Genomic DNA, 17,336 nt, shown 5'->3' on the forward strand with positions numbered 1-17,336 from the left:
TAGGCTATACGAAAATATTAACTTAATTAACAATTTTTTTGCAGAATTTTTGTTGGCTTTTAAATTTCAAATTACAGAAAGTTCGCCCAAAAAATGAAGCTAAGGTACGGAAAATCGGGAGGTTTGTTTTGGGGATACCAAAACATGGACATACGTGGTTAAACATTTTAAGTAAAATCCTCAAAGTACAGAAAATCGGGAAGTATCGTTATATTGGTGCTATGTTGAAAATTGTTGATGCAGATGTGTGGTGACCACTACAACCTTCAAATGTCAAATTACAGTTAGTTCGGTTAAAAATTAAGCCAAAATTGCCAATTACTGAAAATTGGGAGGTACCGTTATATATATATATATATATATGCAAACTTTTCGGAAAATGTCGATAAATGACATTGTGCTACAAAATTTGACCCTAAAAATATTCAAGTGTTCTGATGCAAAATTATATCGTGTTGGGATCCATGGACAACGACAATGCCTTTATTTCGTTTGGGTCACTTCGTTTTATTTTTTTATAACGGTAAAAGTAGTGAAAATCTGAGTTTCTTACATTTTCAAATTTAAACGGGCATATCTTATTTTTTCCACAACGGATTTCTTTTGATCCTTCTTCCTTTTAAAGGGGTGAATACTGTCTTTCGAATAAGCTATTATTGTTTTAAATCGGTTAACAAATGGCTAAGCTATAGTGGTTTATGTCTGAAAAACCCCACAAAAAACCTATAAAGGAATTTCTCATAATTTTCAAAAATATAATGTTTTTTTGTTTTGTTCAATATTTATTTTAAAAATTATGAGAAATTCCTTTTTTGTGGGGGTTTTCAGACATAAACCACAATAACTTAGCCATTTGTTAACCGATTTAAAACAATAGTAGCTTATTCAAAAGACAGTATTCACCCCTTTAAAAGGAAGAAGGATCAAAAGAAATCCGTTGTGAAAAAAATAAGATATGCCCGTTTAAATTTGAAAATGTAAGAAACCCAGATTTTCACTACTTTTACCGTTATAAAAAAATAAAACGAAGTGACCCAAACGAAATAAAGGCATTGTCGTTGTCCATGGATCCCAACACGATATAATTTTGCATCAGAACACTTGAATATTTTTAGGGTCAAATTTTGTAGCACAATGTCATTTATCGACATTTTCCGAAAAGTTTGCACATTCTTAAGCCCAAAACTGCCTGAAGGAGCGTTCCAATGCTTTTGCGATGTATTAGAGAGTTTTCAAATACTGTCTTGGCTACAATGTTTGTCTTTGTGTTGGATCGAAAATGTCAATGGTTTGGCTGTTATATGCCAAAAGATCCAAAAAACGTCAATAAAAAACTTAAAGTCAAAATCGGGAGGCTCGATTTTCGCGGTAGATATATGGTCCAGTGGACTTTTTTGCTCAGTTCAATCCCAGGAATCAGAAACGCGAAGGGCCCATTAAGGTTTTCAAATCGCCCCAGCCTAATATATATATATATATATATATATATATATATATATATATATATATATATATATATATATATATATATATATATATATATATATATATATATATATATATACATATATGTCGAAAATTTTTTATGGAGAGGTGTTGTGACCACTAAGAACTTCAAATGTCAAATTACTGCTAGTTCGGTTTAATATTGTAGCTAAAATCATCAAACTACTGAAGATCGGGAGGTACTTTTATATGGGAGCTTTGTCAATACATCGACCTTTCTTGACAATTTTTGGTGAAGAGGTGTGGTGACCACCAAGTATTTAAGAACCCATAATATCAAATTATAGCTAATTCGGTCTAGAAATGTGAATTTAAACGTCAAAATATCTCAAATCCGGCGGTAACGTTATATGGGGCTATTCCAAAACATGAACCTATGTCCACTAGTTATATAAGTTTATTGACATTTAAGAACCCTAAATGTCAATTTATAGCTAAATCGGTCTGAAAATGTAAGTAAAAACGTCAAAATGCCATAAATCGGGGGTACCGTTATGTGGGGGCTATACAAAAACGTGGACCTATGTCAACAACTTTTGTTATATAAGTTTATTTACACATAAGAACCACAAATGTCAAATTATAGCTTAATCGACCTGAAAATGTAGCTAAAAACGTCAAAATACCGTAAATCGGGGGGCACCGTTATATGGGGGCTATACCAAACAATGGACCTATGTCCACAAGTTTTGTTATATAAGTTAATTGACATTTAAGAACTCTATATGTAAAATTATAGCTACATCGGTCTGAAAATGTAGCTAAAAACGCCAAAATACACTAAATCGGGGGTACCGTTATATGGGGGCTATACCAAAACGTGGACCGATGTAGCCCATCATCAAACTTGACCTGCCTGCAAACAAAAGACGCATTTTCCCAAAATTTCAGCGTCCTATCTCTATTTTTGTGGATGCTAGAGTGATTACCACAGACGGACGGACGGCCGGACGGAAGGACTCGACTCAGAATTTTACCCTGATCAAGAATATATATACTTTATAGGGTGGCAAATGAGTATTTCAATGCGTAACAAACGGAAAAACAAACTTAATATACCCTCCATACTATGGTGGAGGGTATAATTAACAAATATATATTCAATTATATTACAAGAATATTCAAAAAGTTTGAAATTTAACGATTCCATTTACGATCAACGCCTTGAACGATACAGCCCAATTCAAACTCCATCTGTCATATCATGTGAACATTACATTACAGAAATATGAAATGTTAATATTTTGTCTATTTTAAGGAATAAAAGACACTTTCAATGGAAGCAAAATCAATTAAATTAATATCTTTTAAATTTGTTGTTTTTCTTTTTTTTTTTTTTTTTTTTTGAAATAAAATATGATCTCAAGAAAATCTAAAATGTTATTGAATTGGATTAAACACAAATATTGTTGAAATTATAAAAGTTTTAATTCTGTCGTAAACCTGTGTTTTTCGGGTAGGTTTACGACATTTCTGACGTATGTATTATACGTCGGAAATATATGTTATATACGTCACAGTTTCCGACAGGCCATCTCTGATGGGGCTGTATGAAGGCTGGGGGGTGAAGTTTCTGGGGTGAAGTTTCGTACACCCGACTAAGATTAAATACCAAATTTCAGCCATTTCGAAGGAATATTGAGGCCACATCCTTCAAAATACCGAAAATCAGGAGGTACCGTTCTATGGGGGGATATATGAAGGCGTTGACCCATAACAACAGAATTCTGGGGGAAAGTTTTATATCCCAACGAATACTAAGTACGAAATTTCAGTCATTTCGGTGTGATAATAAAGCTAAAACCTTAAAAATACCGAATATCGGGTGGTACCGTTCTATGGGGCCTATATCAAAACGTGGACTGATATAGCCCATTTGCAATACCAAACATCTTAGGAGTAATTTAAACTTCTATTCTACATAACAAAGCTCTATCTAAAAAATTGCGATCTGTATCTTGAATTTTACCCTGATCATACAATAGTGCAAACCTTGGCGTCATGGAAACTAAATGTTTGTGTCTTTCCTTCATATGTAAGTTTATATCACAATGATATCACTCTAAAAAGCACAAAACGTATGCATTATCAAGCATAAGTATGGCAGAAGTGCACAATTTTTGGACGATAGATCTTCAATATTAGCATTTGTAGTGTTCAATAAATTGGAGGTGTTTCATTGTAACTGGTAGTATTTGTATTCCAAAAAGGAACCAGTAGGCCTATTCTGTAACCTTTTAACAATCCGTTATCGACACTAAAAATTGTTTGCAGTAACGATTGTGTTATTCTGTAAAATTGTAGACAAATTGACGATAAACTTTCAAAGGCTTTCAAATTTGAATGTATTCCAAAACAAAAAATACACACCAACCAAAGCCAAATCCAATATTGAATATTTTTGTAGATTTTTAAACTACAACAACTTTGGTGTTGTTTTTTATAACGATATTTTTAACAAAAGTTGTTAAAATTTGTGCTGCAGTATTGTCAGAAGGTTGGTTGATTACCCGAACTAATCATATGCCACAACTGGTTCTTCGGTTTATCAAACCGACACATTATTGATGTTGAGTTATGTTATGTCTTGTTTAGGTTGTGTATTGGCTGTTGGTGGTAGCGAAATGTTTGAGGGAGATTCTGGCTTGGTGTATGAATTTGCACTACTCCTCGATTTCATTAATTAATTTACTATTGAGTATGGCTGGTAAGATATCATATTTGCTGAAGAATGAAAAGTTGTTTATAATTGTGTTGCGTTTGCAGAATTGAAAGATAGAGCGATTTTCGGCCTCAATGGTGTTGCAGGCTTCAGAAATGTTTGATGTGGCAATATTTATTCTGTGTAGGTATGTTTTTCCATATGTGTGGCCTGTGAGAAGCCTGTTTACTAATTTTATATTTTCAGGAGAGTGTTTCGTTCCTTCGAACCAATGATTTTTCGAAAGTTCAGGAAAAAATTGGTAAAAATAAGTTCCTTTTGATCTTGAGATGTTTTTGTATGAATTTTAGCATTCTGTCCACAGCTTTTGGAAGATGGTCGTGAGGGCCTCTTTTACCGCAAGACAAGATGGTATTGTTCATCCGACATCCGCAGCAAATGTCGCATAGTAGTCAGCACGTTAGTTGGCTGCGATTCCTATGTGAGATGGTGTCCACATGAAAGTAAGTGAGGTGATGGCAGAGTTATTTATCTTGTGGACGATGTCATTTGCAAGAAAGTTGTGTGTTGTGTTATTTTTCAACAATAACAGTGCATTTTTGCTGTCTATTGGGATTACAGCCTTTTAAATGCCGTCATCAGTTATACTATCAATCGCTTTGTGGTTTGCATTAGTAGCCCAGATGGAGGTTCCATTACACCTGAAGTCATGGAGTTTTTCTTGTAATGTAGGTCTGATATATTCGTTGCATTGGGATCCTTTCTTAACATTGGAGATATCCATAAGAATGATTGACTGATTGTGACGTATTCAAAGATATTCTTGAATTTGGTATATATTCCACCTAGACTTGTTTTTGAAGAGGGTGCAGAAGCAATTTTGTTATACACTGTGATACATTTTGAACTTGATTAGCTATTTATATGCTAGGTACTGACAGCGATGCTCTGGAAGCAATGTTAGAGAAAGCGCATAGATGATGTGGAAGGCGTAGAAGGTGTTAATCCCAGACTTCTTCTCAATATTTGATTTTGGAAGCTTGTTACCTTCCGGCTTATGTATGAAGGCAGCCATAGATGAAATAAAATATTCTGTTTTGGAAAAAATTAACGCCTTCGATAAGTAAATAACAGTTTTCGGGTGTATGCCCTGTTTGACAGAATTGAGAGTGGAGTTACTCGATGACAGAGTTTCTTCACAGTGTTCCTTCAAGGTTAAGTTTTTTTTAATGTATCTGCCGAGAAATTTTATTGTATTCACAGCCTTGATTGCGGTGCCGTTAATATTTATATGTGTTTTTTTCCTCCTTTGCAGACATATATTGCTACAGTTTTTTCTGTATTTGGTTTAAGGTTTAACTGTGACAAGGCCCGATGGAACTTGTTGACCTTGAGCTGAAGATTGAGGTTAGCAAGGAATCTTGTAGGTTTAAGTGAAATAGATGAAATGATGATAACAATTGGATAATGATGGCTTCCACCAATCGTTTTTGGATGGACGCCCCACGGCACATTGAGCACTGAATTTGTAAATGACAAGTGCAACACTAAGCCCGTAGAGTCATTTTACCTTTTTTAAATGTGAATTGACCGTTATTTAAGCATCGAAAGGATGATGTGACAAATATTGACTTAATAAGTTTACCGCTTTGTGTCGCCAGTCGCCATATGATGAATTTCGAACATTAAAATCACGACATATGAAAACATTTGGTTTAGTTTATAGGAAAGAAAGAAGTTTTTGAAGTTTATCTTTGATGTCTTTACACTTAAGAGAGTGAGGAAGGTAAACAGATGCAAGGGTGATATTTGAGGAAAGGCCAGTTGTCTCAAATATTAATATGTTAAATTGCGTTGCGAAGTGTATTTTTTGAATTTATGCTGTTATGTATGACAAAGTCAACTCCACCGTAGTTGTCCTGCGGTATTTTTAGAGACAATATTGTAATTATACCCTCCACCATAAGGAGGGTATAATTAAATTTGTCATTCCGTTTGTAACACATCGAAATATTCGTCGGAGACCCTATAAAGTATATATTATTGATCAGCATGAAATTTTATGTCGATTTGACCATGTCCGTCTGTCCGTCCGTCTGTCTGTCTGTTGAAATCAAGATACAGCTCGCAATATTAAAGATAGAGAGTCAAAATTTGGTACAGAAGTTTTTATTACTTGCAGCATGGTTGGTATTGAAAATGGGATATATCGGTCCACGTTTTGATATAGAACGGTACCTCCCGATTTTCGGTATTTTTAGGGTTTTAGCTTCATTATCCTACCAAAATGGATGAAATTTGGTACATAGTCTTCTTTAGTGGTATAAAACTTTCCGCCAGAATTTTGTCGGTATCGGTCAATACCTTCATCTAGCCCCCATTGAACAGTACCTCCGATTTTCAGTATTTTGAAGGTTTTAGATTCATTATCACACCGAAATGGCTGAAATTTGGTGCTTAGTCTACGTTGGTGGTATAAAACTTTCTCCAAGAACTTTGTCGGTATCGGTCCATGCCTTCATATAGCCCCCATAGAACGGTACCTCCCGATTTTCGGTATTTGGAACGTTGTGGCCTCAATATTCCACCGAAATGGCTGAAATTTGGTGTTAAGACTTCGTTGGGGGTACTCAAACTTCCCTTTTAAATTTGTCGGTATAGGTTCACGCCTTCATATAGCCCCCATGGAAAGGTACCTCCCGATTTTTTGTATTTTGAAGGTTGTGCCTTTTTTTGGTATTTAGTCTTCAATGTGATATAAAACTGTTCGCCAGAAATATGTCTGTACAGGTCCACGCTTTCATATTGCCCCAATTCTGACTAAAATTCGTCGGTATAGGTCCACGTTTCAATATAGCCCCCGTAGAACGGTACCTCCGGATTTTCGTAATACTGAAGATTGTGACGTCAATATCCAACCGAAATGGCTGAAATTCGTTATTTCGTCTTCCAAGAGTTATAAAATATTCCAGAAGAGTATTATCAGTATATGTAGGTCCACGTCTTACTATATCCCCATAGAAGCTTACTTCTTGATTTTCGGTAGTTTTTTTTAGTTTTAGCCACATTCTCTTACCGAAATATAGGAAATTTGGTATTTAGTCTTCTTTGAGCCTAAAAACTTTCCGTTAGAAATTTGTCGGTATAGATCGACGTTTTGAAATAGCCCCCATAGAATGGTGCCTCACATTGTATTACCGAAATTGCTGAAATTTAGTATTAAGTCTTCTTCATACACGAAAGAAAACTAATTATTCCATTTTACTAATGTTTGTTGTATATTATTTATACTGGGCTGAATCGGTCAGTATTTTGATGAAAATAAAACTAATTTATTTCATTTTTCCTCAACGTTTCGTTGGTTGTATTCCAACTTCATCAGGAGATTTTTATTGAAAATCCTATATAAAACATAAACAATCATGTACATTCCATAAGATCACAGTGTGGGATATTCGCATTAAACTTTACTTACAATTAGTTCTTTTCACATATTCTTGTAAATTATTCTCATTATACTAAAAAAACGGGACATCACAACACGAATTTTTGTATAAATAAAAATATAATCAAAAAAATGTAAAAATATTGCAGCAAAAAAAAACTTAATACTAAATCACAGCACCGTACTTTTCAAAATATTGCGATCGAATATTGCAGTTTTGTGTTATCTTTATCTTCTTTCGTATTCATAGATGTATGTATTCTCTCCTGTATTCTGAGACTCTCCAGAGTGTATCTTTTATTTTCTTTTCTCTCTCTATCGAGAATTTTTACATTTTCGAAGTCAGCATAGTGTCCCCACTGTTTCATATGTTGGGACAAGGCTGTGTTCTCTTTGCCTTTTCTTATATCTGCTTCGTGCTCATTTAGCCTTACACTCAACATTCTTTTTGTTGTCCCCACGTAAACTCTATTGCATTTCTCCCGTCCATTCCCCTTGCACTTCACTTCATACACCACGTCGTTTTGTCGTAGCTTGTCTGTTTTCTTTCTTCGCGAGAATATTTGTTGTAATGTGTTGTTAGACTTGTAGGCTAATACTATGTTGTTGCTGTTTATTATTGGTGATAAAGAGTTGTTGTCTGTTAATTTAGGTATGTACGGCAAACTGAGAAACTTTTTTGCGTCCAGTTCAGTTTTTTCTTTTATTGGATTCTCAAAGTTTTTGGATTTGTTTCTTATTAGATGTTTGATGATTTTAAGCGGAAAATTATTCTTTAATAAAATTTCGGTTATCTTATTTAAGTTTTTGGGAATGTATTTGTGATCACATATATGGAATATTTTATCTATTAGATTGTTGGCGGTATTTATTATCATATTTTTCGGTTGTGTTGAGAAATAGTTTGTCATGCGACCAGAAGATGTCGGCTTTGTATACCAATCCGTTTCTACTCTATTGTTTTGCCTAATGATTTTCATGTCTAAATACGGTATTTGCTTTTCCTTTTCCATTTCCAAAGTAAATTTCAGTTTGCTATGATATGAATTCAATAGATGTAATGTTATGTCGACGTGTTTTTTGTCTAATATGGCAAAAATATCATCCACGTATTTGGAGATTAGTTTAATCTTGATCCCTTTTTGCTCCAGTTCCGATGTTACGTTATCTAATAATGGGTCCAAAACAATATCGGCTATGGTTGGTGAAAGAGGGTTGCCCATTGGCATACCATACGTCTGATGGTAAATTTTTTCCTCATATTTAAAGTAATTATTGTCTATAAGACAGAATTGCATCAGTCCCATGAATCTTCGCTTTGGAATCGTCGTATGATGTTGCAGGGTTTCCCATTTGTCAAGAATGTTCTTAATGGCTAAGTGAATTGGTGTGTTGGTGAACAACGACACCACGTCAAAAGAAACAAGAACATCATTCTCCTCCAAACTTATCCCATTTAGTCTTTCTTTTAGCTGCATTGAGTTTTTTATGTTGTATTCCGTAGAAATAATATGCTTCAATATTTTTCCTATATGTTTCGAAAGGTTATAGCAAGGTACTTTAAGCGATGATGAAATTGGTCTGAGTGGAACACCGACCTTGTGGATTTTCGGTAAACCGTAGAGGCCGGGAGATTCAGCAGCATTACTCATTAGCATAAATTTGTCTATTTTTGTTATATAGTTGTTATTGTATAAATCTGTTATTATATTGTTGTTAGTTTTTTGTAGTTTAGTAGTTGGATCTACTCTAATGCATTTATATGTTGTTTTGTCTTCTAACATTAACTCCATTTTCTTTTTATATTCGTCTTGATATAAAATTACCGTTTTATTACCCTTGTCGGCTGTAGTGATGATTATGCTGTCCTTGTGTTTTTTCAGAAATTTGACCGTCTCTTCATGAATTGCAATTATATATTTATCTCTTTCGGTATTCTTAAGGTTTCTTTTATGTGTAGATATTCGCCCTGCAATTTTGGATCTTAATTCATCTTTTTCTCGGTCATCGTTGATTGTTTGTATCCACTGTTCGATGTCCGCGATGATTGGTATTGGTGCAACGTTTTTCTTTGTGATTGGTAATGCGAATTTTCTTCCCATTGACAGAAGCCATTTATTTTCAAATGTAAAATTAATGTCAGTGTAATTTATGAACCAATCTTCGTTGTATTTTAACCCTAATTTAGCAAATTTTTCAGTTCTCAGTTTTTGGAGTTTGCGGGAATGTGTCAATTTGTTTATACGTTTAATATGTTTGAATTTTTTCCATTGGTCTTTTTTGAAAAGTAGCAGTTCTGTTTCGTCCAGTGTATTACTCATCTCTTTCTCTAGTTTTTCAATCGTCAATTTTGTTGTTTTTATGTTGATGTGTGTCTCACCAATTTCTATGTTGATTAACTTGCATTGTAGATTATATTCTACAGTTTCGGCCTTTTTGAGTGCATCTGTTGTTGTAAAGAGTTTACGTATGTGTTTGGTTGATTGTTCTATGTGAGATGGTGTGATGCCGAACTTTCTGCATTCTTGTAGAAAGGTTGATCGTGTTTTTAGGTTGGCTAATTTTTCTATTGTTCTGCAATATGATTTCAGGAGTTTCTTTACGTTTGTGTTGTACTTGTATTCAATATGTTGAAAATAGCTCTTCATGGTTGATGATGTTTTTTGTTGTATGTCTTTTCAACTGATCTTCTTTTTTCAATACAACTTGTGGTGGAGGGTATAACAAGTTCGGCCCGGCCGAATTTAACGACGTTCTTACTTGTTTTTTATTGATGTTGAGTTTTTATTTTCATCTACAGTCTGTCGCAAAAGTTAGTATACACCGTTGAAACCAAAATGTATTAGGGATAAATATCACTATAACTTATTGAAAACAACAAACAATTAGTTTTATTTGATAGATAAGAAGGTTGTCTTCGGCAATAACAATTAAAAGTGCTCAATATTTGCATTCATTAGCAAATGTACGGTTCGAATCCCAAGAAGACCAAAATTTATGTCGCAAAAGTTAGTATACAACGGAGAATCCCCGTGGAACTGTTTAAAAAATTCTTGATATTTTTGAACAAAATGAAACTAAATCTGTACTTAATATCATAAAGAGTATATTAATTGGTTTTAATGGCAGTTATAGTACTTATAGTGACAAGTCCAACGTACACTGGATCGTAAAATCCACAAAAATTGGTCATCTACAAATACAACAATTGTAGCGACAAAATTCCGGGTGTTATGTCCTGTTTATGAATTTTAAAGCCATGAAATGCTCAGAAAAGCTCTAAAGTTTCAATTAGGGGTGATCTTGATCTAGTTTCGACTTGTACTTTTTGAAAAAACGGGAATTTTTTGAAGGAAACCCATACTTTCCAGGCCGTTGTCCTTTTGAAACATGTAATAATCCTTAATCCTTACACATAAGGACCTTCCTTTTCAGTTAATTTTCTTACAAATTATGTCCCTTTTCACTTTCCCACCAAAAATAAATAGAAGGAGAACCTCAAGTTCTGGTGTAAGCCCTACAGTGATACTCCACCACCACAGAAGGATATGATAGCTAATTTAAAATTTTAATACAGAGCTTTCTCTGCTATTATAACGCATGGATTGTGCAAAAACGTTCTGAAAGGCTGTGTTCGCTTCACTTAGGACTAAAATACTACTAAATGGATCAGTTAGAAGTAGTTCATTAGACATTAGTAGTACATTAGACACTTGGGACACGAGAAGAATGTCCGATACTGCTAAAAGGCCGGTAGGACAGTATAACTGTAGGGCTTACAACGGACCTTGAGGTTCTCCTACTATTTACTTTTGGTGAGAATATGAAAAGGGGCAACATTTGTGAGAAAATTAACTCAAAAGGAAAGTCCTTATGTGTAAGGATTAAGGATTATTACATGTTTCAAAAGGACAATGGTCTCAAAAGTATGGGTTTCCTTCAAGAATTTCCCGTTTTTTCAAACAGGACAAGTCGAAACTCGATCAAAATCACCCCATATTGAAACTTTAGAGCTTTTCTGAGCATTTCATGGCTTTAGAATTCATAAACAGGACATAACACTCGGAATTTTGTCGCTACAGTTGTTGTATTTGTAGATGACCAATTTTTGTGGATTTTACGATCCAGTGTAAGTTGGACTTGTCACTATAAGTACTATAACTGCCATTAAAACCAATTAATATACCCTTTATGATATTAAGTACAGATTTAGTTTAATTTTGTTCAAAAATATCAAGAATTTTTTACACAGTTCCACGAGGATTCTCCGTTGTATACTAACTTTTGCGACATAAATTTTGGTATTTTTGGGATTCGAACCGTACATTTGCTAATGAATGCAAATATTGCGCACTTTTAATTGTTATAACGGAAGACAACCTTCTTGTCTATCAAATAAAACTAATTGTTTGTTGTTTTCTATAAGTTATAGTGATATTTATCCCTAATACATTTTGGTTTCAACGGTGTATACTAACTTTTGCGACAGACTGTATGTTGAAGATTTCGCTTGTAACACAGATGCCGATATTTAGTTTTTTAAGATAAATTTCTAAGAGACTTTTGTTTTTGTAAAGGCTTCGAATAATGTATTTTAACAAGTTCATTATTATTTTGTTGTTTTTTATGTTGGCGCTTCCGCCGGTTGTGATTGAATTGTTTGTAAATTTAAAGGTGCTGGAATGAATGACTGATGTAGATTGTTCGAAATTTTGGAGGATATCGACCCTTTGCTTACTTGTCTTAATTATGACAAAGTGTATAATCCTCTGTAGTTGTAAAGCTGAGGTCTTAAAATGTTTATGTTCGGTAAAAAATTCCTGTGAACCAATAATTATACAGGTAAAATCAAATATAGACCACCTTTCCTATCCATATTTATATAGGGTATCTCACATCGATTACAATCAGTTTTCTTTGTATTGGTGTATTTTTTTGTTTTTGTTTTTTTGCTTTTCTCATTTACCGTAATAATCAAATGAAATATTCGCAATAAAATGTAAATAATTCAATTCATTGAATTTGTCGTCCATTCGCTCGTTCGTTCATTCGTCTGTGCATTTGTCACAAAACAATGTTAATGAAGTGCAAATAAATAATGGATATGAAAATAAAATTTAAATGACAAAGTCTTTAAATCTATCCCAGAGAGAGAGAATGGTGATGAAAAAACTGAACGATTTCATTAACTCCTTTATATATTTAATGGATATTAATTTGAGATTTAATGGTGGTGTTTATACCCTACACCACTATGTGGGGAGGGTATTATAAGTTGGTTTTGGCCAAAAAGTTTGTAACGCATCGAAATAATGGTCGTAGACCCATACTTATATATATCAAAATGAATGTCTCGACGAGCTGAGTCGATCTGGCTATGTGTGTCCGTCCGTCAGTTCGTCCGTCCGTCCGTCTGTCCGTCTGTCCATCTAAACCTTGTAATCACGCTACAGGCCGCAATTTTGATCGGATCGTCACGAATTTTTTGGGAGTTGATGCGTGTCCCACATGGGAAGAAGCCTATTGATTTTGGTGATAGCCGGATAATATTTAGGGGTCGGAATGGGGAAAAACTCATTTGGAGACAAATTCAAAGTTTTATTCTTTGTGAATATATTGACTTCTAGTAGGGATATTCCAACGACAAAGCCTTCAATGGAAGAAGAAAATATTACCTTTACATTGGTGTAAAGCAGGTTGGCGAAGGTGGTCAAACCAGGGAGATACCACAATAGTCGGTAATGCATCCAATTCTTCCATTTTTTTGCAATTAAGCTTCAGGTCGTAATTTTGATCGGATGGTCACGAAATTTTGGTTGCTTATGGGGGTCCCAGAGACAAAGAGGCATATTATTTTTGGTGGTAGTCGGTTTATATTCCCTAAAAGAAATGTTTACCAGTGAAAAGCTTATGCACAGGGGTAGTGGTGTAGGGTATCACATGGTCGGCCCCGTAAAACATGATCATTATTTTTTAAGGTAATGGTTTGTGCTCAAATCTAATAGCTCATTAAAAATATTAATTCTGAGAATTCTTTATTTGTAGGGGTTTCTACTACATGTCGATGTTTATGGTTCCTTGGAATAATACAATTAACAAAGCCTTTACTAATATTGCTAGGCACACAGCAATAACCCAGATTATTGGTCATTTATTATGTTCGTTATGAAATTTGCCGACAGAACTGCTTTATTTCCTTTAATCAAAGAAAACCCCCATAAGCCAAAATGCTGACCATGACACATAAAGTATAGAGACATGCTTGCTGGCATATCAAAAGATGTATATAGTACCAGGCCCAAACCCACAAATTTTATTATTCAAACATTTTTCAAATTTCATTTTTAAAATTGGTACGTATTGTTTTACCCCCATTAGAATTGTAAATAAAATACAAATCCACGTATGTACATCAGATGTACAGACACATAAATACCAAATGAACACAAGGACTATGAGTCAAATATAAACGTTTATTAAACAATATTGACCTTATGAAGATGGACGGTTGCTAGTTATATTTTGCAATATATAGTACTGGCAAAATATAGCATTTATTGGGCAATGTTATTCTTCGTATCCTCTCAAAAGTTAATTTTCTTTGTCTTACTAGAGGTAGATAAAATCGCCCACTACCTCAAAATTGTAGTTTTCCAACTTCTACTATATGACCGATTTAGTCGAAGTTTTTGGGCGGTGACACCGATAAACCCTTCAAATGTTCACGAAGCGCAATGGTTCAGAAATCGATTTTCCTGACCAAAAGCCCAATCAATTGTTAATGTCTATATGCAATTCGATAGTAATCATATTGAAGCAAAGGAAACCAAAAAATTAGTTTAAAATATTGGAAGGTGTGAGCATCGCGTGCTCACAAAAAAAAAAAAAAAAAAAAAAAACAATTTATCCCAATTTCGAAAATTTTTGGAGAAACAAGTAAGAACGGCGTTAAGTTCGACCCGGACAAATTTGTTATACCTTCCACCACGGGTTGTGTTGAAGTAAAACTGAACAATTAGTATCCTTTTGTTATTGAGAAGACTAAAAACTAGATTCCAACAATTTCGGTAAAACAATGTGGCTAAGTTTCAAAATACCGAAACCTGGGAGGTACCGTTCTATGGGGGCTATATGAAGCGAGGACCTGGACATTTGGTGGGGGACCTTTTATACCACCAACGAAGTCTAAATACCAAATTCCAGCCATTTCGGTGGAATTTGAAAATACAAAATATCGGAAATGGGGAGGTACGGTTCTATGGGGGCAATATGAAGGAGTTAACCTATACCTACAAATTTCAGCTGGGCTATTTTGCACCCCCAACTTAGTCTTCGTTGGCCATTTCGGTGGAATATTGAGGACACAACATTCAAAATACCGAAAATTGGGATGCACCGTTAAATGGGGGCTATATGAAGGCGTGGACTATACCGACAAATTCGGAGGGGAAAGGTGAATACCCCCATTGAAGAATAAATACACAACCTTCAAAGTACCAAAAATCGGAGGTACACTTCTATGGTGGCAATATGAAGGCGTGGACCTATACCTACGAATTTGAAGTGGGCAGCCATTTCGGTGGAATATTGAGGGCACATCCTTTAAAATACCGAAAACTGGGATGTACCGTTGTTCTATGGGAAAGTTGAATAACTTAATACCAAATTTCAGTCTTTTCGGTGTGATAATAGAATAATTTTGTTTTTCAATATAGTCAGGCTTAATCCCATAGTCGTTGTTTTAATATTTTATTAAAACAACTTTAATTTATTAGTGGAAAAAATTGGCGATGTTTACCAAGGTGTAAGGCAGGGAATACTATAGTTTCAGATCTCGCCACAGATCTTCATCAGTTCCCTTATTTCTTGTTTTTCAACAAGAAACTTTTTATACCCAAGTGTCAATTGCTAGCTCAAATAGATACGTGCGCAAAGAAACACTCTGATCGAGAATTTCTTTGGCGCTACCTAAACTCTAGCAACTTCACTTGCAAACAATACCAAATTTTTCCCACTGCTATGCGTTCGTCGGTTCTCGACGAAAAAGCACATAACTAATTTGTTGGTATTGCATACTACAGCAAAAAACAACATTTTGACGGTGCCTGGTCTCACAATTAGGAGGGTTGGCGTTTTTTGTTTGGGATGACGACTTCTATTTTGTTTTTCAAAATAGTCAGGCTTAATCCCATAGTCGTTGTTTTAATATTTTATTAAAACAACTTTAATTTATTAGTGGGAAAAAATATTAAAACAACGACTATTGGATTAAGCCTGACTATTTTGAAAAAAAAACGCCAACCCTCCTTGTTTAAGTAAGAATTAATATATTTCAGTTAAATTTGCATTGTTTGGAAATGCACGCTTTTTGCACTATTTTCATTGTGTTTAATTTGCATACTCGTTAGAAAACGGCATACTCCCTTTTTGTTACAACATTGATATGTCATATAGGAGTTTTCTAACGAGTGTTGTTTTTGCGCCTACGCGACCTTTCGGCATTATTATTGACACTTCGCTTTCGATCGTCATCCGTAACACAGGTAATCTGTCCGCCTTGCTACTTTTCCCTTTAGTTAATTTTATATTTATTATTTACTCAATAAAGCTTCTGCTTTTTATTATTTGAAAATTAAAACGTTCGTGTTTTTATTTATTCTCTCTTTTTCGAAACGCAATTTCGGCGCCTTTACATTTTGGTCCAATCGAGCCGGATACGAGCTTTTGGAGTTTTCGTTTTTCTAATTGGTTTTCGTTTATTTATTCTCGCAGCAGCCATCAACATCATAATCATCCTAATCAACTTCATCAACATCTTCACTAACATCATTATCATCCCCAAAACATCAACAAACCAACAGGTGAGTGCAGTGTTTTTTATTGTGAGCTCGCGTTGTGGAAAAAAATAATATAAACAAACATACAAATTATCCATCGTCCAAAAATTATTTTCGTTTTATTTACAACAACAACAATAATTACGGCCGCTTTACAACGCGTCGCGTATCCCTTTTTGTCTTCTCTGATTTTTTCGGTGTTATTGAACAGTGAAAACCAATAAAAAATAATTTTTGTTGCTTGTTATATACACACACATCACTTACATACATACCATTGCTTTAGGCAGCGACAGCTAGCCTAGTGTTTTTTTCGTTTCTCTTTTGTTTGCGTGTACGCTACACACATCGGGTCGGTCGATTGGGGCTGGTTTACACGTTGGGTACAAAAGAGAAAATTGCTTGCATATTAAATTGCAGTGTGTGTATATATAGAAATAAATACATTTTTGGACATTTTCGATTATCGTGCACCATACAGTCCGCATTTACGTTAATATTATATTGGTATCGTAAAAAATATTTCAAGCCTATTTATTGAATATTTTAACATAAATATTATATATTTATATACTATTTTTTGCTTTTTTCGAAATCTTTTTGGTTTTTGTCGACATTTTGTACTCTTTTTTGGAAAATTTTTCGAAATTATTAAAGGGAAAAAGTTGGTTTTCGTTTGTTATCGAACATTTTCGGCGATTTTTGTTGATTTTTCTTATTTTTTCGTGAATTTGGCTATTTTTGGTCGATTTTTTTTTGTGAAAAATCTTGGAAATTCTTGTTGGATTTGGAAAGAAATTTGATCTTTTCGCAAGAATTTAAACTTTTTCGATTATTTGAGTTGGAATTTTTCGCTTTTATCGTTTTGTTTGTCGCATTTTCTGCT

This window comes from Musca autumnalis, unplaced genomic scaffold, assembly GCF_047663935.1.
Source record: "Musca autumnalis isolate F117 unplaced genomic scaffold, ASM4766393v1 scaffold_2, whole genome shotgun sequence".
Classification (NCBI taxonomy): domain Eukaryota; kingdom Metazoa; phylum Arthropoda; class Insecta; order Diptera; family Muscidae; genus Musca; species Musca autumnalis.